Raw genomic sequence first — 27939 nt, forward strand, 5'->3', positions numbered from 1 at the left:
TGCTGGATAATAGAAAGGAAGGACTGGCTGTTCGGGGTGGACATAGCCCAAACTGGGTGAACCACGTATATCTGTGTCTCTCTTGTTTTGTGCGTTTTCTGTGTTTATATTTCTGCAATATTTTATGTGTTCCATTGCTCCGTAATATATAATTTTCTAACAATTCAAACTATCATTTATTACTGAGTTATTGAAAGGAGATTCATCACTTACTTGCACAAAGATATCACCTTGCTATTCATGAACTGACTGGATTGCTTCTTCATGAAGGTTGTGTTCTAATGATGGACTAACAGTATGAATTACTGTGTCTTCTGCATTCCAAATGATTTCAACAGAACCTGGAGTAGCTGACTGGACATTATCACAATCTACAATCAACACTGGACTTACTTGCATGCTGTTGTCTTCTGTGGGCAGATCTGAAATGTCATTCTCCCTTTCATCATTTTCAGCCATATTATCTTCAACCTGCTGATCTTGATTCTGCTGCAAAATGTCCTGATCATCTTGATGGGTATCCATTAGGTTCTCTTCATGTTTCTAAAATGGATTCTCATACAGAGCCTCCATGATCTCAATATCCATAAAATTATCATCTTCATAATATTTCTCAAGGCTTTCAATAAAAGTTGAAGCATGTTTGCAACAGTCATGAACTAAATTTAATGATGGATAAGATGCTTGATATCTTTCAATAAACAAGGCATGAAAATCCTTTAAACAGTAAATACAGGCCTGCGGCAAATTTTCATACCAGGATTGAGCTTCACCTTCCAGAGTGGCCAAGAATATCTTCATCAAGAAATCTTCAGGAAAATCAACCTTCAACTTGCGAATATGCCTGTGAAATATAACTAGATGTAAAGCAACATCCTTCTTACCATCATCTTTAAATGTAGGCAGATTCCTTAACCAATCTACCTTCGGAATTTTATTTGGAAAACCAGGGATGTGATCTCGGCTCAATGGAGCATATCTTCTTGTGATTTGGTCCATCTTGAAAAGCTCAAAGCTACTAATCTTCCTGCAGTGAAGTCACCATGAAGTATTGATCTCTGAACTTTTCAGTGAAGGAGTCACCAGTGAATGATTTCAGCCTTGTTAGTGTCTGATCGTTGTTCACCATCAACAATCAGATCTGAACTTGATACATGTACTGGGGTAATTAACAAGTTAGATGTCACGTTTACAAGCTAGACCGGAGATTGACTGAAGCAGCGTTTATCTACTCCCGCTAATGCAAAGCAAAAGCGTTTCGAAGGCTACCTGGCATAATCTTCAGGCTCCGTCTGTAGCTTATAAAACAAATGAAATCAACCAGCAAACCATTTTTTCTTCCCCAGTATGGTCGCCAATATGTTAGCGCTTGAAATTTCACCTCAAGCTCAGAAAGGCAAACTCCAAGGCAACATCAAACCACTTAGCCACGTAGCTAGCCCTACGGGGCAGGAGAGGGCTCTCTCCGGTATATCTCGGCAAAGATCTTCAAAGGGCGGAGATAACCAATAAAGAACACTGATTTTAGGCTAGTAAAATGATAAAAGGTTTGATTTGAGATTTTTAGGATTTTGGTGGAAAATCGGGGAAAGGCAATTTTGGGTGCGGGGATTGGACACAGTTTTCGCATGGGGGCTCTTTGGGGCAAGATAGGAGACTGTATTGATGCCTTTGAAAGAGTTGGATGGATGAGAATGACTGGTGAGGAGCTAAGGAGAGCAAGCAATCACCTTGAATTCCCCTTAAACAGATGAAAACATTGATATTAAGCAAACTTAAAAGCAGAGCATGGTAATCATGAATTCTACTTTAACACTTCATTTGCCTAATTTGCAGAAGGAAAAGTAAGAAGATGATTCACATAACAAACTTACAAGTACAAAGAGAAACACACCATCAATACATGTAACCACAGGAATCCCAAAAAAGGATTGCAAAACCCTGGTCTTTCTTCCTTTGCCAAAATTGCAGAGATACAATGAGTAATACAATAGAAAGCTTTCTCCCTCAAGAGTCCAACCTTTGAAAATGACTAAGAAAATACATAATATAGGAAAGTCAACCCATTCCCTTGCCTCTAGGGGTCGAGCTCATCATCCTAGGAGCTGTTTCAACCAATTCTAAACTGAGCACTACAATCTCGGCAGTCAAAACAACTTGCCTCTATAAGCTAGGAAACCAATTCATTCATTAAATGTTTGCTATTTTATGAATGAATCATCTAGAATAGGTAAATAAGTGTCAATTCAACATAAAATTACATCAATTACATCAAGGAGGGTGAAAAATCCCACCACAAGTCAAAATTGGTCAAATTTGGGCGAATTCCTGAGCTGAAGGTGCAAAACTGGCAAATTTCCCTGATGCGTAGCGCCCCAATTCTCAACGCGTAGCGCGCCTTTGAGCCAACTTTTGAGGCACTTCCCGGCATCCAAATAAGGCAAAAGTAGGCTTGTTGGAAAGGTCTGGATGTCTATTTTCTAACCCAAGTGGAATTTCTCAATTTGGTGTCCATTTTCCCCTCCAAAATTGCAATCTCCCAAGACTGCTTCCTGTGTGTCCAAAAAGTGGCAGAAAGTCATTTTTTGCATGTTTTTTGACCTTCTGAGGGCTCAAAACCTGATGAAATGTCTTGGCAATTGCTGAGCAAGTGTAATTTGTTATGAAAAATCCAAAAATGTTGAGTTTTCATGAAATGGAGTTGCCCATCTTCAGGGTAGCGCACGGCGCGCTACGCGTTGGGGAGGAAAACCTGTTTTTTGCCCAAAAAAAATCACAAATAACCAAAAATGCTCAAATTTTTTTGAAATTTGTGCTGCAGGTAATTCATTTAGCACCATGCTCCTTCAAGGAAGCCTCAGCCAAGATGTGGAGGGGATCGGGCCTTTTTATTCGTTTTAGTGCCTTGGCCAACCGTCCTTTGAGCACCTTCATTTTTGCTTTACATACGTGCATCCGAGCCCAATAATGATTCTTCATGTTCTGAAGCATGTCCTTATCTTTGTTAGCCTTGGCCAACAAACTCTCCAAATGAGCATTGACCCGGAGAATCATAGTCTCTCGCTCAATGGGTACCAAATCACCGGGTCTCTTGCGAGCCAAGTTGCGGTCTTCATGGATCCTCCGCAACTCATCGAGAGTGTGCTCATCCTCTAATTACTTGTTGCGCTGCTCTAAATATGTGATTGTCCAATTTTCCATCTCCAATTTTTGCTGCAACAAGTCATTTTCAGCCTCCCGTTGCTGAATGATCTTCTTAAGCTCCGAGCTAGGAGAATGGGTGTCAAGATCAATGATGTCAATATCTGGATCACCTGACAATCCCTCCTCAATCATGGGCTGCTTGCCCCTCTCTGATACCTGGGCTGCTGTTGGAAACGAGGCCCATTCCACCTAGTGTGGAGATAACACTCACGGTGCTGATGAAGAAGGCGAGACACCTTCCACCTGATGTGGAGAAAATACTCGCCGAGCTTATGCAAATAAGGCCCTGTGACCTCTCTGATATGTGATCGATGAAGGGTAGCTGACATGTCTGGGCTCAGGGATGTCATACTGCTGTGAAGGTCCTCCCTCCTCATGAACAACCTCAGGGGGTGGTGGTGGCACTGTGAAGAAATCTCGAGAGATGAAATCCTCCCATGGAATACCTTGCTGGGCCAACTGATGCATGACCACAATCTTGATCAAAGCATAATGGTAGATGCTCATGTGTTGCTGTGCTGGGCTCTTTCTCTGCACCAAGGGCACCATCCTCTCAATATTCTGGCACATGAAGAAAGGAATGTTCATCATTCGTACCCGTGGGAAATGAATCAACAAGCGGATATGATATGAATACAAACGTGAAAATCTGCCCTCACGGGTGAAATAGTGAATGATGAGCCTCATCAAGGGCGCATACTCGTCCCTCAAGAATCTGAAAGGAAACACACCAGTTAGGTGCCTCATATATACAGGTTTAATGTAGGGCTCATACTGGAATCTGTCCAACAGCTGGTGCTTGTTCCACTCTTCTCCAACATTGGGTATCCCTGTTGCTTGAGCAACAATCTCAGGTGACAATGTAAAATCCACCCCTACAAGATTCACATGCCCGTTGTGCAAATGCAAAACAAACAAGCGGACCAATTCCCTGTGGTGCTGAATTTGGGAAATTCTCTCGCAATATCCATAGCATGATTGATGATGGAAACATGTGACTGCAAGTGGACAAGCTTGCAAATAGGCCAAAGAGGTGGGCTACTCTCTCACATGCTGACCACCCTTGCCACCCCTGTGAGGCCTCCTTCGCACCTCAACCTCCGGTGTTGACTCACGGTCATCACTTTGCTCATAGTCTGTTTCGGTTTCTGACATGGTTTCAAGAGAAAAAAGGCTGAAATGTGTTGCTGCTTCTACTCGAATGACCTGTTGTTTTGACTGTTTGAATGCTGCTCCAAGGGGACAAAAAACACAAGGGAGATGTTAGGGGGGGGGACTTTTGAGGGGATTTAGGGAAAATATATAAAAAAGGGAATTTAGGGAAGGAATTATGACACATACATCATCACATAATCATAATTTGTAGGGGTTTGATAGGAGGTAGGATTTAGGGAGATTTTATTGAATTTTAGGGATAGGGGTAGGGTTTTAGGGCTTTTGATATTTTTGTTAGGGAAATTGTGTGAAAGCGACAAGGGAAGTGATAATGGGAATGTGGGGAAATGAGGGAGTGAAAAAGGATGACCTTGGGCAGCAAATGTAAAACCCTAGCTCACATGCATTTGAATTTTTTAAACATAATACATATGAATTTTCCATTTCCACTTGATGGCATTTGACACATTTTCACGCTCATGTTATCTTTACAAAGCAAGAACTTGAATGATTTGAGGCCCACCTGAAGAAATTGAGGAGGAAGAAGTCGATTTGTGGCTCACTGGCAAATTTCTGAAGGTGGAAACCCAACGCGTAGCGCGCGGGCCCTGGAGCGTAGCGCGCACCCAACGCGTAGCGCCCGACCAATTTTTGCACTGCAGAGACTGCCTTGACGCGTAGCGTGCACCCAATGCGTAGCGCGCAGGCCCTGATGCGTAGCGCGCAGGTGCAGTCACCAAATTCGCCTAGTTTCACACTAAATCACCTTTCACACTTGCTCTTGGAGTCTTGGAGGCAAAAGAATTACAAAATGAGGAGAGAGGGGCTTTTATAAGCTTGATTTAAATTTATTTCCCCTCAAACCCACTTTATAATGTTTATGCAATGACACCTTTTAAAACTAATTGCTCCTGACTTGTGGTTTCCTTTTGTCATGAAATTGGTTGAAATGATGTTTTTTCTTGAAAATTTTTGCAAGAATAGCTTCTGGGGAGTCTTGGCAAAGGAGACCAAGGCCGCATGCCGACTTCTGAAGAATTTGAATTTTTTACAAATTTTTACAAAAATGAGAAAATGACCTTGCCTTCAAAAACAGGGTTTTTGAACTCAAGGTAGAAATTAGCTATACAATATGAAATCCTTTGAAATGATGCTTTGATGAACATCCCTCTGACCTGCTGGGCATTTATTGACCTCAAAAGACATGACCTCAAAAGACAAAATTGGACTAAACCCTAGACCTAGGACCTTGATTTCAAGACAAGACCAATGACCCTGTAAGGAATTTATTGACTGAAACAAACTTGATCCAGCAATGCCAAGAGGGGAATAAATGACACAAGCTCCTCCATCAGGGTTATGGCATGCCTAATGGCATGCAATAAGATGATACTGATGAGACACCTACTTATGCAAATGCAAAGAGCTTTGATCGTTGATGGAGGGCTACTAGACCGACTCTAACATCTTGGAACTAATCCACTTGGATGAAACCCGTCGTGATGTCGCGCTGGCTAACGAAGCACATAAGAAATGTGTCAAGGCACAATTTGACAAAAATGTCAAGCCTCGTGTCTTCTCAGAAGGTGACCTAGTCTTGCTTTACGATCAGGACTCTGACAAATTGGGAGCAGGTAAGTTCGAACCATTATGGATGGGCCCCTACATTGTTAAACGAGTATTGACAAAAGGAGCCTATGAGCTGGTGGATTATGATGGGATTCCACTGTCGCAACCCTGAAACGGGTTGTATCTTAAGCGTTACTATGCTTAATTAAGTGTAGTACACTCTTTGTATATATACTTTTGTTACATTTTTGTTTTCTTTTAGAGTTATCATTTTGGTTAGGTAATCCACTTTGCATTTGTTGTAGATGTCAGACCTTTTGGAACCATTTGTTGGGTATGTCGACAGAGCTAGTCGTAGTACACAGAATCTATCTTCTGCGACCTGGGCCATTTTCACTCCAAGCGGTGAGTTAGTGAGTTTCAGGGGGATATGTATTGGTCGATCAACAAACAACATCACTGAGTATAGTGCATTGATTGAACTTCTCTCTGATGCCATTTCACATGGCATACGCCAACTCATTGTCAGGCTAGATTCACAACTCGTCATTCTACAGCTTACTGGCATTTATTCCGTTCGGAACCCAGCTATTTATCGCATGTTCCTAAGAGTCAGGATTTTGGAAAGATAGTTTGATTCCATTCAATATCAACATATTTCCAGAAACTTAAACACATTAACTGATTCATTAGAAAATTATGTGTTAGATAGACATTTGCAGCATTTGTAAAGAAAGCATTTTACATTAATATTTGCATCAGGATTGCATAACTTAACCAAAATAGAACTCCAAAAATAAAAAATATATAACTATTTGTAGTTTTTACAAAATGTTTTGTGTCCGAGACAAAATCGATCACATGACCAAGAAACTCAAAATGAATGCAGAAAAGCATCCTAGACTAATGATGCTTGTGATAACATGTCACCGCATGTGCAATCATGCGCAAGAGTCGGGTCCATCGACTCAGCACACTAGTAGTGTGGCGCTGTAACCTCAAGGGTAACTCATCGGTCCTAACATCCTGAATACTAAGAGTGAGGCCCTTGATCTGATCTTGCAGCACTGCCAGGGTCTCCGATATGTCCAGATCTCGAAGGACAACCCTCCCTACAGCCTCTCCTACTGGAGCATCAGCTGTCGCCCGTGGGTGTGTCGCTGGTCGCACTAGCCCAATATCTGCACACACATATGAGTTTGATTAGTCTTGATAACATTTAAAAACACAAAAGCATTATAAAACTGATAAACAAAGATGTGGTCGAATCATTTTACCTATCGCACTCCACTGCTCGCCAGCTGGTAACGCCAAATCTGGGTCGCCTCGGAAATCCATCCTGACATATGGATACTCCACAAAGACCATCTCCTAACGGTCAAACCACTCAAAGAAGGCATCAGAGAAAGAAATTTGTGACTGACCAGCATGTCTGGCCATAAGATCAACCCATCTCTGCATCTGTGGTTCCCTCGGTGCTGGCAATCCTAGTGAAATGTACTGAGGCTGCATCAGTGGAATCCTCTCCAAGGAAAGCAGTAAATATGGAACCGTAGCCAAAATTCTTGGATCTTCTATTCTTTACTTTGGAGAGTTGTTCTTTTATGACAGGAAGTACCGCCTCACAGCAGTTGAACACCTTTGGTTCCAGGCATTCCAGGGCATATTGCATGTAAGATCTGTTTGCCAAATGAAGAGTCGCGATACCAGTAAATATAGCAAAGGTAAATAAGATGGTCCTCAAGGGTTGATCAGTGACATCCCAGATATTGATCTTGTCGTCTCTACTGGGCTGAGATCCATCTCTATAGAACTGACAGATATAATCTCTTACAGATTCACCCCCACAAGCGGATCGTGATAGTGAAAGAGGGGCACCCTGTCTCGATAACCCTGTTAGAAAGTAAATATCCTCGACTTTCAATGGAATAGATTTGCCTCTAATCTGGAATACCTAGTTGATCGGATCCCAAGCATCGAGAAAATATCACAGCAAACTGATTTGTTGCCTCATGCTGGATATGTGGAAGAATTTGAGCAAACCATAGTTTCCTAATGCAGTAACTGTGCCCTGATCATGTAAGGCAATCATGTCCTCTTCTTAATGTTCACATTCATGCCATGTGACAATCATCTTGATCCAACAAATATCTGAAACACAAACAAAAAATAAGTTAGGATTCAAATTTGAGCAAAAACAGGCAAAAATTTCATGAAAATTCACTGTGCAAAGTTTCACTTTTGCGCCCATCGCACCCTACCTTTGAGCAAGGTGATATGTATACTGACTGGCCAGTATACAGCTCAGTATGCATCACTCCTTTCGATGTAGAACAGGTGCGATGATGGGAGAACAAATTCTTCAAATCCCAGGGGCCCAGAAGAATGGGAAAACTTGCTCAAAATCAAGAAAGGATGGAATGAAAATGAAGAGCTCAGGGTTAGCTCCTACCTAGTCCTGACAGCATGGAGAATAGTCCATCGGATCTCCCGAAATCAGCTGGTGAAATTTGAGGGGGAAAACCACTCTAGAGCTCCAAAATCCCAAATTTGAAATGAAATGATGAAAATGAAAGGTAAAACTACTTTTTATGTTACTATTCACGTACTTCAAGTAAAATGTTAGTTTTTAATTCATTTTTCATGCATATATATGTATTTCTAATCAATTTGATGGAGTGATTGAGCAGGTTGAACAACCGATGAAAGAATCTAATGTGCTAAATGGTGAATTGAACATTTCTGACCACTATTATGAGCAATGTTTCCGCAAGGTTCAAGCTCGTTAAAAAATAAACCTTCCAACTGAGCATATGTTCCCCCAGAGTTCGAGCTCATTAAAAACTGAACCCGCACCTGGTAAATAACCTTTGTGATTGCCATTATATCAACCTTTTGAACCTTGGTTGTGTTCCTTCCATCACCTCCATCCTTTTGGTTGATCATACGCTTCCACTTGATTGTTTACCATTTTGAGGAATAGCTACAATGAGTGGTCCTGTTAGCCACCCTCTTCACATCACCATGTTTTGAGAAGTTCCGAGATTACCCAGAACGAGTTGCTACCCTAAACTCCACTCATTCCTCAAAAACAAGTCTCCTTTAAACTCTTTTCAAACTCGCTAAATATGAAAAGATTGTCGAGCTATTAGCCTTTCCAGCTCGCTAAAGTGATTGGAAGCACCATCCCTCCTATATATTTTAATATTTTTCGGACCTAAGGGATTATCTCACGAAAAGGATCGAGCACTTGTCTTTTTCAACTTGCTAAAGTGATCCGAAAATTCATCCCTTTTGTATTATTTTAATCTTTTTTGGACTTAAGGGATTATGCTATGAATAATAACTACTGGAGTTTCCTTTTCGTCCCTTTTCAAAATCTATAAACATGAAAAGGACCGTGTTATCTTTGTCATTAAAGTCGCTAAAACAATAGTGACAAACTTGTCCACCTGGACAAGAACGAGTTTCACTGTCGTTAGACTCGCTAAAACATAGCAACAGGTTTTCCCAAAGGGGAAATTATAGAACAAGCATATGTTATCCTCCTCAAACTTAACAAAAGTAAAGAGGTACTGGTCAACAATGACTAGGGAAAAAGGGAAGAAAACTTGAAGAATTTTATAGGTAGCAGGTCGCTCTTGAACATGACACTTTCACTCCATCACCATGATTGAGTCAGGTTGGGTTATTCCATTCACCGGTCATATCACCATTGGTCCTCCATACCATCCATATTTTGGGGTTAACGCTACCAATCCATCTCAGTGTCACTGATATGTTCAAGAGAATTCATTCAGAGAATTTACCATCCAGTTAATGCCTCATCCACTACAATACCTTCACCCTCCATTTTTCACGACTGCCATTCTTGAACCTTGTATCATCATATTGTTTTCACCTCCAGAAAATTATTTGCTTCGTTTCATGTCGTAGATGTGGGATACATTAAGGCCCTCCTACAATGGATCACTTCTTATCAACATCAACTCATTATCCAATAAGTTGACTTAGAAACAACCCTTTCAGTACTTTGAATCTTGCATGCCTCAATGGCAAGTTTCTCACTTCCGGCGATAGGTTTACAATCAATGGCCTTTGAGCGAAAGATTTTGCGTGGTGTTAGACATCAAATCATATTTTACACCACGTGAATTGTACTATAGTACCTTGAGGGTCATTATCATTATCAGTGATTCCTCTTGTGCCTGTTAACAGCTTACATTATTGGCTGGTAATTAGGAAATGTCTTTCCATGTTCGACTTTAGGGAATCTTTTCACATGGATTGCCTTATACATCGGGCGAAGATTGAATGAGTTTGAAGACCTCGAATCTAGTTTCATCCATCCAAGCTGCGATATATTTAGGAACATAAAGGCATCAAATGTACACAAAAGCTGCACAGATAGTCATCTAAGCCAGGGAAGATGACTCTTCATATAAAGAATCACTAGTCTACAATTGCAGACGATTATCTATCCTAAGTACATGAAAATGAATTTATAAAGCTAAGCATGGGAATTCCCATCTCAACTAGATCATGAAAATAATATGATGATGATGTATTGTATTGTATCTTATATAGGTCACCTTCCAGTTCGAATACCTTGGATCCTCATGATAAAGCATTTCACCCAACATCAAAAGATTTACGACTTCATGCTTTAGGGAGAAACTATTATAGACATATTTGGGCACTGCAACCCCAATCTTATATGTTGATAAACCAAGGTCTCTTTAACCCCTGAAAGTGTTGTTTCATACCCTAAAGGATCATGGTCAACTAATTACATCATTCCCCAAAAGTTCCACCTGAAAAACCACTCAGAACTGGCCAAAACTAGACCATACTGACTGCTCCACTATCAGGGTGCGATGCATATTGACTTCTACACTAGCCAAGTGCGATGCATACTGAAGAGGCCTTCTGTGGGGTGCGATGAGCGAGAATGGATAAATGTCTGAGACAATTTTCTAAGTGGATGCTCATGGAATCTTCTAGAAACTTCTCCTATGACACTTGCCTCTCTGAATTCGCCCAGGGATGAGTAAGAGATCCAGGAAATCTCCAAGTGGATCCAAGAACAACAAGTGGAATGACACTAATCAAAAGCCGAGAGATGACTCACACCCTTGTAGACATCTATAAATGGATCCCTCATCTGAGAGATCTAAAGGCTGGAATTTTGTAATTTGTAAGGAAGTGTTGATAGTTTGTCTTTGAGAAAGAGCATTATATTGTTGGGTGGTTTTTCTTTTCATGAGGTGAAGAGGGCTTTGATGCTGGGAGGATGATGTTGGATCAGACAGCTGGGTTGTAATTCTCCCTTCTATTTTAATAAAGTTCTTTGAGTTTTCCTCCATAGAATCGTGTATTTGTGAATCTTGTTATTTGTGAATGCCATTATATGTTCAATGTATTTATGGTTATGCATTGTTTATGATATAATAGATCAAGATGCTTTGATGGTGTTTTGTTACTTTGTTTTTGTAGGTATTCGCTAAGTGGGACAAGTAGGAGAGGAGTTGCAAGCTCTATCAAGGGGGAGAGAAATAAAACAAGGAGTCAAATGGAAGATCTAGGTCGGTCCCTTTTCTTCTCTCTTATCTATCATACATAGAGGAAATCACAAATTACTTTGATTGTTTGTTTCTAGGATAGCTGCCAATCCTAGTGGGACTAGCAAATCGAAAAGACACTAGTTTTCTCGGAAACAGGGGGTACGCAATAGCAAGTATTAAAAACCAAGGGGTGCGCGTAGCCACCCAACTGCTGGCTGGCAAGCTAATGAGGAAATTTCACACCGACGAAGTGCCAACATCTGTGATTGCATTGGTGGAGCAATGCGCAGAGGGGGTCCAGTTCAACTAGGTGTAGTTTCTCTATGACAAGTTCTTGACAAACTCCAGGGAGACCCAGGAGCAGGGTAAGACCTTCCACTATGCGTGGTTGCTCTTATCCATCCTATTGGTTGCAGGGGAGCTTGCGGCAAACAGCTAGTTTCCCACTACTAAGGGTGACCTTCCCGAAGCCGCGAGGTACACCTTGCTATGGGCTACAAGAGACAGGAATAGGATTCGCGAGATAAAGGTGTTCTGGGTGTTCGTGGAGGCAAGCATCCAAACATGGATCAAATGTAGGCCGTGCTTGTCCCCTATAGTTCATAACAGCTTGAAAAGCACGGCAGAATTCAAGGCAGATATGCATAACTTGTATATCCAAGAGCGCAAGGATCCAGCACAAAAATGGGTGAAGCTTCCATTCTTTGCAACGAATGATGCGATATTCACCGTGATGGATTCATGGCCTCCGAAGTGGCGTGCCCTAGACTTGGTAGAAATGGAGAAGATCGCAGCTCAGTAATGAAAGAAGGACACCAAGCTTCACCTTGCACAACTGGCTGAGAGGAAGCACCAGGAACAGGAAGCAGCTACATGGTAGAAGGTGGCCAATGCAGCAGCAGCAGCACAGACGACAGAGATTACAACCACACCAACCAAAGAGGTTGAGGAAGGGCAGGAGATGTCCTCAGGGCAACAAACCAGGGAAGTGGACAAGGAGGAGGACCACACAGACCCCAATACAACATCAACACAACTCAAGTGACCACGCAACCCAGAGAAAACCGTCCCAAGGAAGAAAGGGAAAGCCACAAAGACGTCTGACAACCTGATCATGCTCACAGAAGGTGATCTATTGGATATCAGCAAAACAATTTGGGAAGTCGCGGAGGGCATGCTCCAAGGATTACAGATGGAGTAGAACACTGTGTTGGGGTTACTTAGCACGCAGCTACAAGGTTTACAGGTGCAGCAACCCCAAACAGGCACAATGGCCCAATATTTCGCAGTAGGAACCACTGAGGCCGAACAGTCGCTACGCACTCGTATGCATAAAACCTTTATCCTGCCTGTAGGTGTGTTAGCAGCAACAAATGAGGATGAACGGGCTGCAATGAGGAGCATGAAAGGCGTTGGCTTGAAATTGGTCGTCCTGTCGTGCGAAATACTATACCAACTGCAGGATGGGGTCATTGCCGAACTCCACGCCCAGGAGGGCCGAGCGATCTAGGTCCTACATGAGCAAAAAATCAACATGGACTAGCTTAGCATCCAGAGGGATGTGTTGGTTGTGCAGGCTAGTGGATTGGAGCAGGTCGTAAAGGATGCATGCAGGAGCGTTCCAAAGTTGGTCGTGCCGGTAGAGCTACCAGCAGCAAAGCAAGTCCATAGATATGCAGCCAAAGTCTGCGAGGCCCAGGAGGAAATGGCAAAGGTTCAGTTGGAGTTGAACCTACAAATTGCTAAGTTGAGATTGAAGGCGCAGCCCTCCACACCCCCAGAAGTCAGAGAGCAGCATGCCTACGCTATCTACATGGGGTTGGAACAAATTTCCCAAAGCGACACAAGGGTGCACTAGGATGTTGGAGCAAGCACTAACCATACTTACGCACCTGTAGGAAGACCCGAACCTACAACACCTAGAGACAGAGGTGTGCGAGTTGTAGCAGGAGTACGATAGTGTCCGGGGCAGCATGTAAATGGTTGCCCTTACTCAATGACTCGCCAGACTATAGCAAGCAAGGGCACTAAAGGACTGATTAGACGTCACGCACCAAAAGGAATCCCTGTTTAAGGCATGCATCCAACCATGGATCGATGAAGTGTTCACAATCACAACTACCATTGAATTGAAGTTAGCACAGATGCAGGAACTATACACGGTTGGATAGGAATGTGACCCTGCTCACGAAAGTTCAGAGATATGCGTGCAAAAAGTACAAGAAGCAGTGGAACAGTGTGTTGCGGACACCCAACCTGCGTGAGACCTATTGCATGGACTTCGCGCAAAGATCACCGCACCAGCAAAGTGACTCGGGATGAGTCACGATGATTGTGTTGGGGGCCTGTTGGGTAGCGGATCCCCCCATAACATGTTTTTGGGGCTTGAAGCCCGAATTTTGGTCAAGTATAATGTAAAGACCCTGCGAAATGCAGGCACGGAGCGCAAGAGTCTAGGGTTGTCCACCCTAAGATAATGTAATTTAATGTAAAGTGTGTCAGCCTACCCATGGTCTATGGACCATGGGATTGTATAAATAGAGCGAGGCTCTAAGTGTAAAGAGAGTCTTAGTTTTTGACAAGGAACAGATAGATGTGAAGGCAAGGTTAGAAGTTAGAAGTAGATCTGAAGGTATTGGGTCATAGTGATAGGTAGAGGCTCTGCAGCTGAGCGTGCGGACCCCTGCAGCTGAGTGTGCGGGGTGGAGTTGGGATTGTACTTGGACAGAGAATTAATAAAAGATAAGTTGATTCTGAAATATTGTGTGTCAGTGCTTCTGTTATACTTATGCATCTCTTTATAGTTTTATGATTGAACACACTTGTTATGAATATTGAATGATTAATGAGAATATTAGGCCCACATAATTAAGTTAAGATCTATAATAATAGCATAGTAAGGATAAAGGATCTAGACAACACCTTTTAGCGCTCTTTACAGAGTTGCGCGGAAGCAATTGCACAAGTTGCAAAGGACAGACGACTGTGCAGAGCAGCGCAAGCGCGCAGGTTCGGTTCGAAACTTCCTAGATTTCATCAAGACATCCCTAGGGTATGGAAACCTAGTTCCAGCACCCTCCCATACTACCTTGGGTGAGACCTCAATCCACGCACCGCAAACTGTTGTCGAAAGGGCTGGTAGTTTCAGGATTTGTTTGGCTAAATCACTTTTGAACCTAGGTCAAGCCCCAATAAACCAACAGTATGCATGTGATCTTCTACACCACTTTCACATGGAAGGTTATAAGCCATGCCCTTCTCCCTTTCATTCTGGAGTCAAACTTTCAATCACTTGTACTTCACCTGAAGTTGATGCTACCTTATACCGTCAAATTGTTGGAAAACTTATGTATCTTACCCATACCCGTCCTGACCTTTCCTTTGTTGTTGTTTTTGTTGCTCGGTTTATGATAAAACAACATGAAATTCATTGGAAAACAACTAAAATAATAATTTGTTATGTTCGAGGTATAGTTCAGTTTGGGATTCATTACAGTGCAGAAACATCTCCTCTACTAGTTGGTTTCACTAAGTCTGATTGGGCTGGTGACCCTGATGATCGGAAGTCTACTGCAGGTTATGTCTTCACTCTTATTTCTGGACCTATTAATTGGGCTTGTAAGAAAAAAAATGTCATTTCTCTTTCTTCTCAGAAGCAGAGTATTGTGGCGTCGTTGAAGCTAGTAAGGAAGCCATGTGGCTTCATCAGATCCTTTCAGAGTTTGGTTTTCAGTAGCAACATTTGACTACACTTTGGTGTGATAATCAAAGTGCATTCAACTATGAAAAGATCTAGTCCAACATCAGTGCAACAAACAAATTGAACTACACATGCACTTCATCAGAAAGCTCTTTCATGAGCATGTTCTTGAAGTGCAATATTTTTCAACCAATGATCAAGTTGCATACATCTTTACAAAGGCTCTCACATAGGCGATGTTTACTAAACTTTGATTTATAGTTGGAGTTCAGGAAGTTGTCACTAAGGGGGGATAGGCTCTAATTCCTCCTTCCTTCTCCTATTGTGCCATCTTTGTACATCCTTCAATCCTATCCCAAGTTGTTCTTAAGGGGGGTTCTGAGGATATTCTGACACATAGGAAATAATTAAGTATAACTTGGTCTAGTGTATAGTTATTTAAAGTGTGTTTCTTCAATATGTACTTTTTGTAACTTACAAGCTGATTGTCACGATATGTTCTACAGATGAAGTGATCCGACGGTTCATTCTCTCCTTTGTATTACTGACACTTGATTCGTAGCTTAGCACCCAATTGGTCCATGATCTCTATTTAAGAGCATGGAGAGTCATTTTTCTGGTGATCGTTCATGAGAGAAGCTTATGTAAATTTTATTTCTTTTACATTAAGAAATTTCCTAAAGTGGCCACGTTGGCTTAGGCAATGGACTATTTCCCTCTTTGAGGGTTTTAACCACACCAAGAATAATGGTGTACTAATCTGTGATCTGTTTGTGTGCGGTGTCCTTTGGTGTTCTATCTAAGGAACTTAGCCTATAAATTCCTGCAGGAATAACAGTGAGCATAGCAGGTCCAAACCAATTGACTTGACTGACATAGCCAATTTGAAGCACCTTCAGTTTCATTTCGGGGTCCTTAAGTGGTCCATGCTTGGCTACTTCCTAGTGGCCTTTCTCTTAGATAGAGCCGGTTCGGATGGCCTATCTTGAAACCCAAACCCATGTGTACAAGATGATATTTTTCCATAGGTAATTCTGAGTACAGGAGCACGATGCACAGATTGGTTAAAAAGTGCCTAGATTGCTTATGCCTCCTCAATTGATTCATAAACCAGTGCTTCATAAAGGCTAATTCATCGAGGTTAATGCTTTTGCAGAGCCCGGTTCTCATTAAAGTGATTTTGCAGAGCTGATTCTCATTAAAGAAGTCTTGCAACAACAGTTGTACTTTGAAATTTCCCACCAATCAAAACAATATCATGGATGAAGCTCTTACCATCTTAACATCTCAAACACTTTTCTACAGGCTCCATGCACTTTCTAAGTAGATACATATTCATTTCTTCAAACCTAGGATCATTTATGGTTGAATAAGAGTCTATGCCTTCATATAATGAATCAATCTTTGGTTGTCTGAGCAGTGGATGAAAAAGTCCTCCTAAGTAACAGCATTTCCGTGCCAAGCAGTTTATCCTAACCAAAAGATATTTTAATGGCTTCAATCCATTCACACATATTTGTTTCACATATATGATCTTTTTATGATCTTATTGAGTAGAGTTCTTGTTCCAATTAGTACTAACTTTATTATGAACTCTGAAATCCGTGTGCATAAAGAAAATATGCATGAGACTTTTGATGACTTATTTTGGTGCTTGATTGTTTGATTATGTCATATATTTGGTGTTTGAATGTTTGGTGTCTATTACACTGTCTGGTTGATTAATTTAACATGGTATGTTTGCAAGTTGGTTGAATGTTTAATGAATTGCATAATATGAGTATGTGTTCCCATGATCTTGTTTTAAGATGATTGTACTAATACATATGTGTTGAGACAGTTGATATGTACGTGAGTGTAGTAGGTGATAGTTGTAGCATTATGTCTAATGACTATGAGTTGACTACAAATTATGACATGATTGTTTGAAAAAGTTGATCTCAAATCGATAGATATGATTGTCTTGATATTTGGAACATGTGGTTGACATGTGTGACCAGTTGCAGGAAACATGCTTGGTATTAGTGTGACGAGGTAATATTGATGTGCTTATATAACTAACAGTTGGGTGATGTGACAACGCATAGTAAGCCTTGAATTGCAGCAAAGTAAAAAGGTAAAAGGAAGGAGTTAGACAAGGATTCCTTTAGCTATGTTTGGAAACCCTAATTCCAAATGAATGAGTACTTTGCCTATAAGAAGTCTTCTTAACCTTAATCTTGTCTAACATTATGTGGATACATGTTATATTCATGAACATGTACTTGACAGGTATATTAGTTAGTCTTTAGTTACATGTGGATCTGTTAAAGGATTGAAGTCCCTTGAGAGATGGCATGGATGTGTTCAGTTACAAGCAACGTGCTTGGCACAACAAAATGAGGTAACTGGTGTATTGTTATGTTTATTTATGCACTAATAGTTATGTGTTTATGGCAGTATGATGCAGGGGACTGCATGGCAAAGAGAGGTTGCCATGAAATCTTGAAGAAGGCACTGGTTGAGTTTCCCTAGGAACCATGGGGATTCAGTCATGGTGTTTGTTGTTAGTCTTGTGCTTTTGTTTTTTTTTTATTTGCTTGCACTTGATTTACAACTTCATTTATGTCTAGAGTATGGCCATACCACTTTGTTTGCGGAGTCATGTTGTTATTGGTTTTTATGGTTTTCTTCTTGTTTGTTTTTAGTCTTGGGAATTTTTTGGGAAAGAGGAAAAGTTGATGGAGCTCGGGGAGAGTTATGTAGTACCCAACAGGTAATGTAAGAACTCATATGAAGCTTTGTGCATGAGTAAGCACAACGGAAGGTAAGCTATTATTGCCAGTTGGACTTGTTGGGTCCATTGGTGTAAATGGGCAGTGGCAATATAGTCACGAGAAAGGTAACCAGAAAAGGTAAAGTAAATGGATTTGAGGTGTTAGATGCCTTGTCTATGATTGGGAATGATTGTTCTCAATGATGTGCATGAATAAAGGAAGTTCTCTTAACCTGGAACTTATGTTATCTAGTAATTATGTTATGATCATGATTATGTTGATGTTTATATATCTATACATGTATGTATGTATGTTGTTGTCTGACAGGATGATGATTGTTTTATGTTAATGATTATATATGTATGTATCTATGTCACTGTCTGACAGGGTTTTCAGGGATCGTTCGTGTGGAGGAATGATTGCTTATGCAGGTGAATGACATGAAGAGGTTCCTGGTTTATGAGGAATCAAGTGGAATAATAGTCACGACAAATATATGAGGTCAATATCATGTGATTATGAATTGATATCATGTGATTATATTATGTCTATGTTATGGACAGGATATATCGAGGGATATATTAGTGAAATGAAATAAGTGTGGTCTGCAACATGCTAGGATAAGCATGGATAAGACACTTGAAGCAAGGTTCCTTGGTAGAGACAATGTGATTTCAAATGTGAGGTATTATTGTTGTGCATATGTTTTATATGTTGTATATGTTGCATCAGGGATGATTGTGCACATGCATTATTGTTCATATGTAGTGTGTGTACATGTTGTTTATGCAATATTATGTACATGATGTTGGTGCAGATACTATTGTATGAATGTTGCATATTCAGTGTTGGGTACATATTGTATTGTGTGTGTTGTAGCATTCATCGTCATTTTAATTTTATTTTCAGTTTTATCGAAGATTTGTTTTTTATGTTATAACGGAAATAAAGGAGAATGTGGAAATTTGAAAGAAATGATTTGTTTTATGATTATTGACGGCTTTTGAACACAAGGAACTTAGGAGAAGATCTGAGCCGTCCGATCGATAGGCAACAGATCCGACGGTAGTCATGTGGATAACAAGAACGAAGTTTAATTCAAAATCAGACCCGAGAAGTTATAAAATCGAGTTAAAACCTTAGTTGATCACAGTCTTCCACTTGAAAAATGCAGATCCGACAGTAATCGCGCGGTTAACAAGGACGATGTTTAATTCAGAAAATGGACACGACGGTTTATAAAATGTGGTTTAATCCTTTGAAGTCTGGATTAATTACAACCGCTCATCAAGAAGCGACGGGATCCGATGGATATCATGTCGAAAAGTGCACGAAATTTATTATAAATTTCGGACCTAAGAAATCTTTAAATTACAATGTTGTTTCCATATCGGGTTCGTGGGGAAGGCAAAGGTCTGTGGGGAAGGAAAAGGTCTGTGGAAAAGGCGGATGTGATAAGTTTATGAACCAGAGTCTAAATTATTTTATGTTTCGTGGTAAGCCATATTCCGCGTAAATCAACTAATTCTGCTGTTTTAGCAGAATAACTAGAATTAGAGGCGGATGACCAAAACTCCAAAGGAACAGTGATTGGTCAGGTTTCTTTGTGTTTCCGCCAATTGGAGCACTCCTGATATATATGTGGGCCATAAGGGTTTCTTTATGTTTTAGCCAATCAGAACATTTCTGATACATACGTGGGCCCAAGTCCACGCACGGAGTTTTGTAAAGATGCAATTTGTTGTGTTAAAATAGTTTAATTATTATCAGAACATCTACAGAGAAACTTCATCAGCAGTCAAGCCACAGATCCGAACAATGAGCAACCATCATCAGTTTTCTAATTTATGTTACTTCTTGTTATTTTGTTTTCTTGAGAATGAGGTGTCTTTTACCCTCCGATGTAATATTTTGTAATGACTTTTACTTTAGACAGTTAGGAGATAGTTAAACAGTTTGAAAATTTTGGTGATTATCATGTTATGCTCTTAACCTACAAGACAATACCAGAATACCAAATATGCGAATAAATATACCCAAAACATAGAACAATGAGAAATAACAGCAAGTATTTTATTATTTAGAAAGCAATGTTCACTTGCCTCTTCGAGGGGGCAACCTCCAATAGAGCAGAGCTCGATTACAAAATAAGACACGATGCTCCTCGCAGGGAGTCTCTATCCTTTATATAGGATTCATACATGCAATACCATGGTTCTTATTAATACCATCTATCTAATACCATGGCCCATTTGCAACTAACTGTGGTCCCATCATTAAATGCGGGTTAACCACTTACAATTATTAATATGGGCTTTATTGACTCTTTATTAACTATAACTATGACTCGATCCTATTACATAAATAAGGGGGTTAGGGTGGGACCCTAACATGCCCTCCCCCATAAGAATAGCCTTGTCCTCAAGGCTGAAGCTGCGGAAACTATTGAAGAATAGTGGCGGGTTCCCAGGTTGCATCTTCCGGAGAAGTGTCTTTCCACTTGACGAGGACTTCCTTGATCATGGGGCACGCAGGTGTCGTTCTTGTGTGTCCAGGACCTGTTCAGGTTGGAGCCAGATTAACCCTTCTTCATCTAGTTCAGGTAGACTGGTTTGAATTTTGCAATTGTTCCCAATCACTTTCTTGAGGCATGAGACATGGAAAATTGGATGGATTTTTGTAGTGGGTGGAAAAGCTAGCTTGTAGGCCACTTCTCCAATGTGCTGAAGTACTTGATATGATTCGTAGAATTTTGGAGAGAGTTTCTGACAACCCTTGTCTTTGAGTGATGTTTTCTTATATGGTTGCAGCCTCAAAAATACCTGATCCCCTTCTTGAAATTAGCGTTCTGAGCGATGTTGATCTACCTGTTGCTTCATGCGGTTTTGAGCTTGATGAAGATTCTCTCTTATATGGGCCAGCATGGTTGGTGCGGTTTTGTAGGAGTTGATCCACTGCTTGTACCTTCAAGCACCCCTTGATATAAGAAGTAGGGGAAGGAGGGAGTTGACCATAAACTACTTCATATGGAGTTATTTTGGTGGTGGCATGATAGTTGGTGTTATACCACCATTCAGCTAGAGGTAACCACTATACCCAGAGATGTTGCTTTTCTGAAGTGAAACACCTAAGGTAGGTTTCCATACATCTGTTGACTGCTTCAATTTGACCATCAGTTTTTGGATGATAGGAAGTACTGAGTTGTATTTGGGTACCCTGTAGCCGGAAGAGTTCCTGCCAAAAGTTACTGGTGAAGACCGAGTCACGATCAGACACAATGGAAGTGGGCATGCCATGCAATTTGAAGATCTGATCCAGGAAAGATTAAGCGACCAAAGTCGGTGTAAATGGGTGGGGTAGGGCGTAAAAATGAGCATACTTAGAAAGTCTGTCCACAACCACCATGATGACTGACTTATTTCCTGACTTTGGAAGACCTGTAATGAAATCCATAAAAACCTTCATCCATATTGATGTCGGGATGGGAAATGGTTGTAATGTGCCTAGTGCTTTGATTGTTTCTCCTTTGTGGCATTGAAAGATGTCGCATTTAGCTACAAAATTAATAATGTCCTTTTTCATGCCTGTCCAAAAAAATGATCTTTGAGTGCGAGCATATGTCTTCTGAAAGCCTGAATGTCCTGCAGTGGGAGATGAGTGCAATTCCGCCAAAATGCAGCTTTTGAGGGTGGATGTTGGTGATATTACGACTCTGTCCTTGTAGCAAAGAATCTCATCCTGCCACGAGTAGCCCTCTATGGAATTTGGATCCGCCTGCAATTGAGTAATGAGTTGGGAGAGCCCAGGATATGCAAACCATTCCTTGCAAGCCTCTTCAATCCATTCTGGAATGGGAAGGGAAATTGCGAGCAGGGTACTTTCCTCCTCAAATTGGCAAGATAATGAATCTGCTACGATATTTTCACGTCCTTTCTCGTAAATTATCTCATAATCATATCCTAGCATTTTGGCGAGCCATTTATTTTGTTGTGGTGAGGATAGGCATTGCTCCAAAAAATATTTAAGGCTTTGATGGTCTGTGCGGATTTGGAAGCATCGCCCCAATAAGTATGGTCGCCAGGTATCTACTGCATGTAAGATGGCCATCATCTCCTTCTCATAGGTAGATTGTCCCAGATTCTTCCCACTAAGTTGTTGGCTTGTGAAGGCTAAGGGTCGACCTTCCTGCATTAAGACCGCCCCAATACCCGTACTCGAAGCATCACATTCAATGACAAAAGATTTGGTGAAGTCGGGTAGTGCTAAGACTGGAGTGGAACACATAGCATTTTTTGAGAGCTGTAAAGGCCAGTTGTGCTTCATCATTCTAGAGGAATGAATTTTTCTTGAGGAGTTGAGTGAGGGGCCTCGCAATGCGACCATAATTGTGGACAAATTTGCGATAGTAGCCTGTGAGACCCAAAAATCCTCTCAAGCTCTTCAAGGTCTTAGGTTGAGGCCAATCCTGCATTTCCTGGATCTTTTTGGGGTCCACCCTGACACCTTCACACCCCACAATGTGGCCCAAATACTCAACTTCTTCCATGCCAAAAGAACACTTGGACATCTTAACAAATAATTTATGCTCGCGGAGCAGTTGCAAGAGCAGATCTACATGTTGAAGATGTGTGGCCCAAGTGTGACTGTAGATGAGGATGTCATGAAAGAAAACAAGGACAAATTTTCTGAGATATGGTTTGAGAAGGTGGTTCATAAGGCTCTGAAAAGTGGATGGGGCATTACAAAGTCCGAATAGCATGACCAGGAACTCATAATGGCCTTCATGAGTTCAGAAAGCAGTCTTTGGAATGTCGACTTCTTTCATGCAAATTTGGTGGTAGCCTGAGCAAAGATCAAGCTTAGTGAATAATTGAGCCCCATTTAGTTCATCCAGCAAATCATCAACAACTGGGATGGGAAATTTATCTTTGATTGTCAACTTATTAAGATCCCTAAAGTCTGGACACATATGCCATTCCCCATCTTTCTTGAGCACCATGACCACCGGTGATGATTAAGGACTAATGTTGGGACGAATGACGCCTGCTTCTAAAAGTTCCTTGATTATTTTTTCTATTTCATTCTTTTGGGCGAACGGATATCTATATGGGCGCACATTTGGTGGTTTGGCCCATGAGACCAAAGTGATGCTATTATCATGTTCCCCTCTCAAGGGTGGAAGCTCATGAGGCTTGTCAAAGACTGGCAGATGGCTATTTAAGATCTGTTGCATCTCAGGATGAATCTAAAGAGAATTGGGTTCGAAGGCCTGGATGGCATTAAATTGAGCTATAACTCCATGATGGCCCTAATAATTTTTCCATCCGATGTGAGCTGATGATAGAGGGAGCTCTCGCGTGGAGTCCGTGGAGGGTATGTGTGTGGTTGTTTTGCTTAAAGCTCATATATAATTCCTGGAAATCCATTGTGATTGGGACAAGTGTGCGAAGCCATTCAACACCTAGGACAATGTCGCACTCGCCCATGTGTATGGCAAACATGTGGGTATTTAACTGATAATCCCCCATTTGAAGTTTGACATTTTCACAGCGGCCTTCACATTTCATTGTTCCCCCATCAGCAATTTGGACTTGGAAGTTAGAAACTGCTTGTACAAAACAATGCACTCCTTCCACGACTCTTTGATGGATAAAATTATGTGTACTTCCACTATCAATCAAGACTACTACGAGGCGATGCTTAATAAAACCTTTGATTTTGAGCGTTTTAGGCGAAGAAATCCCTGCCAAGGCATGCATCGAAATAACTGGTTCTTCAGGTACATTGTCCTTCTGGTTGTCCTCTTCTTCCTCCTTTGGTTCCTAAAGTGGTGGGGTTTCCTCCGATGAACTTTGATCGGTAGCATCAATTTGAAAGAATTTGGGCTCTTTGCATTTATGCCCTGGGGATTATTTTTCATCACAGTAGTAACATAATCCTTGCTTTCTTCTTTCCGCCATTTCTGCAGGTGACACCTTTTGGACCTTGAGTGTTTGGGTAGTGTTGTGAGCCTGTGGGGGGCGACCCTTGGCGGTGAAATTTGGGTGATTGAACTAGGCCACTAATGCACGTTCTACTTCACGAGCTATCCTTCAAGCCTCTAGCCATGAGGGAGGGTGGTGCAGTTGGACATGGGCTTGTATGGTTTCTTTAAGACCACTGATAAAACATTCTGTGTAGAACTCATCTTGTAGACCTCCAGTGCGGAAAGCTAAGGCTTCAAAGGCTGTAATATATTCATCCACTGTTCCTATTTGTCGAAGCTTAGTGAGATGACCCAAAAAGGCAGAGTCCTAGTCAAAGCAATCCATTAGAGCTTTTTTTAATGTCTCCCAAGTCAATGGCCTTCCATAGCAACGTTGATGCCATTGCCACCATTGCCATCTTTCATTGTCCAAGTACATGATACCCACACTAAGCTGAGTGGCATTATCCAGGATGTAATTTAGATTGAAATATTGCTCCATTTGTGCTATCCATGCTGCCGGGTGAGAGCCATCAAATTTATACATGTCCAGCTTGGGTGGTCGCGAACGGGATTGTTGGTGGGTGCCAAAGAGGTGAAGAGACTCGCTAGACTCACCCTCACTATGTTCAGTGCCAATATATGCCTCCTCGCGGGCTTCCGCCTTGCCCTTAGAGAGTGTTGTAGTTATTGCCTGCAGCTATGCTTGGATGTCTTTCAAGGATGCTTCAAGGTTGTCCATCCTCTCATTCACCATAGCTTGATTTCTAGTTTGTACCATGCACCGAGCCGATTTACTTGAAATTTGGGACTGCCCGAATTTTTTGGCACTAACAACTGAATGGTACCACCTTGCTCAGCTCGTTGTCCTGATTCTTATGGGCTAAGTCACCAATAAGCGCCTCGGGGGGTCTCAGACTCCTTGCTTAGGAATACTGCAGTCGCTGAATCCCGAAAATGTCAATGCTGCCAAAAGTCCTGCGAAAATCGCGCCCGGGTATAGGAACCCACACAACTACTCAAATCTGGATGGTGGATCTGAGGGATCTGAGAAATCTAAATGGTTGATATAATAGTTTTGAACGACGGAACTGATTGCTGTTGTGGATCTGATGGATCTAATAGATCTGAATGGATGTTCTGATAAATCTAGATGGCGGAATTGATTGCTGCTGCTGCTGCAAAACCCCACTTGCGAGATCTTATCTGGCAGAGATTATGTGTGATCCCGAGATAGAGAAGGGAATTATGGTCTCCAGGAGTGTCAGGTGCTACAGATTGCAATATACATAAGGGACTGACAGTAGTACTTGGCCCAATTTTTCAGGGCACTAACCAAGGAGGATCAACTGTACCCTTAGCTGTACAACCCGACTACCCTATCGTACGAGCGAGTAATCTCTCCGATTGTTGTTCTCGGTGTATTGTAGCAGCAAGACGGCTAACAGTTTATCTATGGCGAGGTTTCAAGGGAGCTAGGGGGATTCCGATATACCTAGAAGGTACTTGGAAGAGAGTCCGTGTGTGGTTCTGTCTAATGTGCTACTACTCAAAGGGGTACCCACAGGGGTTACAATGGAGTCCAACAAGCGTGACCACCTCTTTTATTTCCTATGTGCATGCCTCCCCAAATCCACAGGTTTATGCGCTCAATGACAAATCCCGTGGTTTAAAGATGCCGGAACATGTCTCTAGCCAAAAAAAAAAATTGCTAAAAAATGGAGATCCCACTGGCCCTAGAAAGTGCTATGATTCCACTTGTTATGCTCTTAACCTGCAAGACGATACCAGAATACCAAATATGCGAAGAAATATACCCAAAACATAGAACAGTGAGAAATAACAACAAGTATTTTATTATTCAGAAAGCAATGTTCACTTGCCTCTTCAAGGGGGCAACCTCTAATAGAGTAGAGCTCGATTACAAAATAAGACACGATGCTCCTTGCAGGGAGTCTCTATCCTTTATATAGGATTCATACATGCAATACCATGGGGCAATACCATGGTTCTTATTAATACCATCTATCTAATACCATGGCCCATTTGCAACTAAATGTGTTCCTGTCATTAAATGTGGGTTAACCACTTACAATTATTAATATGGGCTTTATTGACTCTTTACTAACTATAACTATGACTCGATCCTATTACATATATAAGGGGGTTAGGATGGCACCCTAACATATCAACTGTCACATGATGTATAAAAAGAGACAAAATTATAGAAAAAGGGTTCGAATTTTGAAGAACCTAGAGACTAGGCTACTGTATTTTTGATAAATTGTTGAGTAATGAAAGAATTAGAAGTTTTCCACACATTGTTGGGTATGATTTTGTGACTTCTCTGTTATGTGTCATCATATGTCTTCTTTTCTTTAAGTATAGTAATGAAGTTGCAGGTCTTTGTTTACTTATGTGAATGAAGTTAAAATTCCTTAAAAGAGCGCTCCTATACTTAGAACCCTTACTTCTACATTTATTCTAAGTTACAGATAATAGTTTTTGTGTAAAACAACATATTGTCTCTAACTTCTCAAAGAATTCTCCACTCAACATTCATATTCAGCAATCAAATGGCATTCCAAGACTTTCAAATCACCTAAGTATTAAAGGTTAAGAACCAGGTCTTTTAGGTCCTTCACTTGAAGATACATCATACAAATAAGTGACAGTGACAATAAACATTAATGTATTAAGCACAATTTCTACACAACCAAGAAATTGGTTTCTTAAGGCACAACATTAATTTGCGTCATTGCTGGGTAGATAAGTCAAGAACACTTTTCCCTGGGGTTTTAATATTTTCCTCTGGTTGTTCAATGAGGAGGAAATATTTGGATGTATTGGACAAAAAGCAATAACTCTGGCTTCAAAGAGGCCTCATACGAGGTTAGATACCTCACAACAAAAAGTTCAATCCCTTTCAGACCCTGAGAGTCTAGTTTCCAAGAGGGTTGCAAGGCCAAAAACTCCATTTACACCAAGTCCTACACTGTCTGCACCTGGCAGCAGTTCAACACATCTTTCATCCAAACATTCACATTTTATTGACCAAGAGTCACCTTTTACATCTACTTCATTTCAAGAACCCAACTGTCAAGAACAATCTTTAGAGTCTGTTTCTTTCTCAGTTCCTACAATACTTATTCAACCTGAACCTATAACTACATTGCCACCTTTTCATAATCCATTTACTCCTTAGTCAGGGTCTACACTTGCTCAAGGTTCAGTAAGTTCAGGAGAAAACATGGCAGCACCTGCATTCTTGATGAATAGGTATGCACCTATTCAATTGCCACAACAGTTGAATCAAATGCCACAATAATACTTGAAGATTCTTCCTCGTTTCACAGGGGAGGATGAACAAACAACAGAGAATCATATAGCAGTATTTTGTAATTTTGCAAAAAATCTAAATGTTGAACATCTAGATGTTGTTTTAAGACTTTTTGTGCAATCCCTGGATGGAGAAGCAAGAAAATGGTTTAAAGGGCTTCCTAATAACTCTATTCCTACATGGGAAGAGATGGAGTGCCTGTTCACCCAGAGATGGGGAGAGAAAAGAGACCATGGGTATTCACTCACAGAGTTTAATGCTATTAAGAAGAAATCTGATGAAAGTGTTGTTGAATTCATCAGAAGGTTTAATAAATTGTACAATAGTCTTCCAGTGGAGATTAAGCCCCCTCCTGCTGGTGCAAAAATAACTTTTGCAGGGGCTTTTGAATTAGATTTTGGATTCACATTGAGGGAGAGAAGATCCACAACCCTTGATCAGATCCAAACTGATGCCTTAGAAATAGAAGCAAATCTAGTGGCTACAGGTAAAGCACCAAAGACACAACCTACTCAAGATAAGGGAAAGGCTAAAGTGGAATCCTCTCAAGATCAAACATTAGAGGATATGAATAATGTAATTAAAATTTTGTCTAATAAATTGATTAAATTGGAATTGGAGAGTAAGAATTCTCAGAGGCAAGTACAACAAAATAGAAATTTTAATCCTCAATATAGAAGACAACC

The sequence above is a fragment of the Pinus tabuliformis genome, chromosome 4_2 (genome assembly GCF_031772625.1).
Source record: "Pinus tabuliformis cultivar Carrire ecotype Pingquan chromosome 4_2, CPIR1, whole genome shotgun sequence".
In the NCBI taxonomy this organism is placed as follows: domain Eukaryota; kingdom Viridiplantae; phylum Streptophyta; class Pinopsida; order Pinales; family Pinaceae; genus Pinus; species Pinus tabuliformis.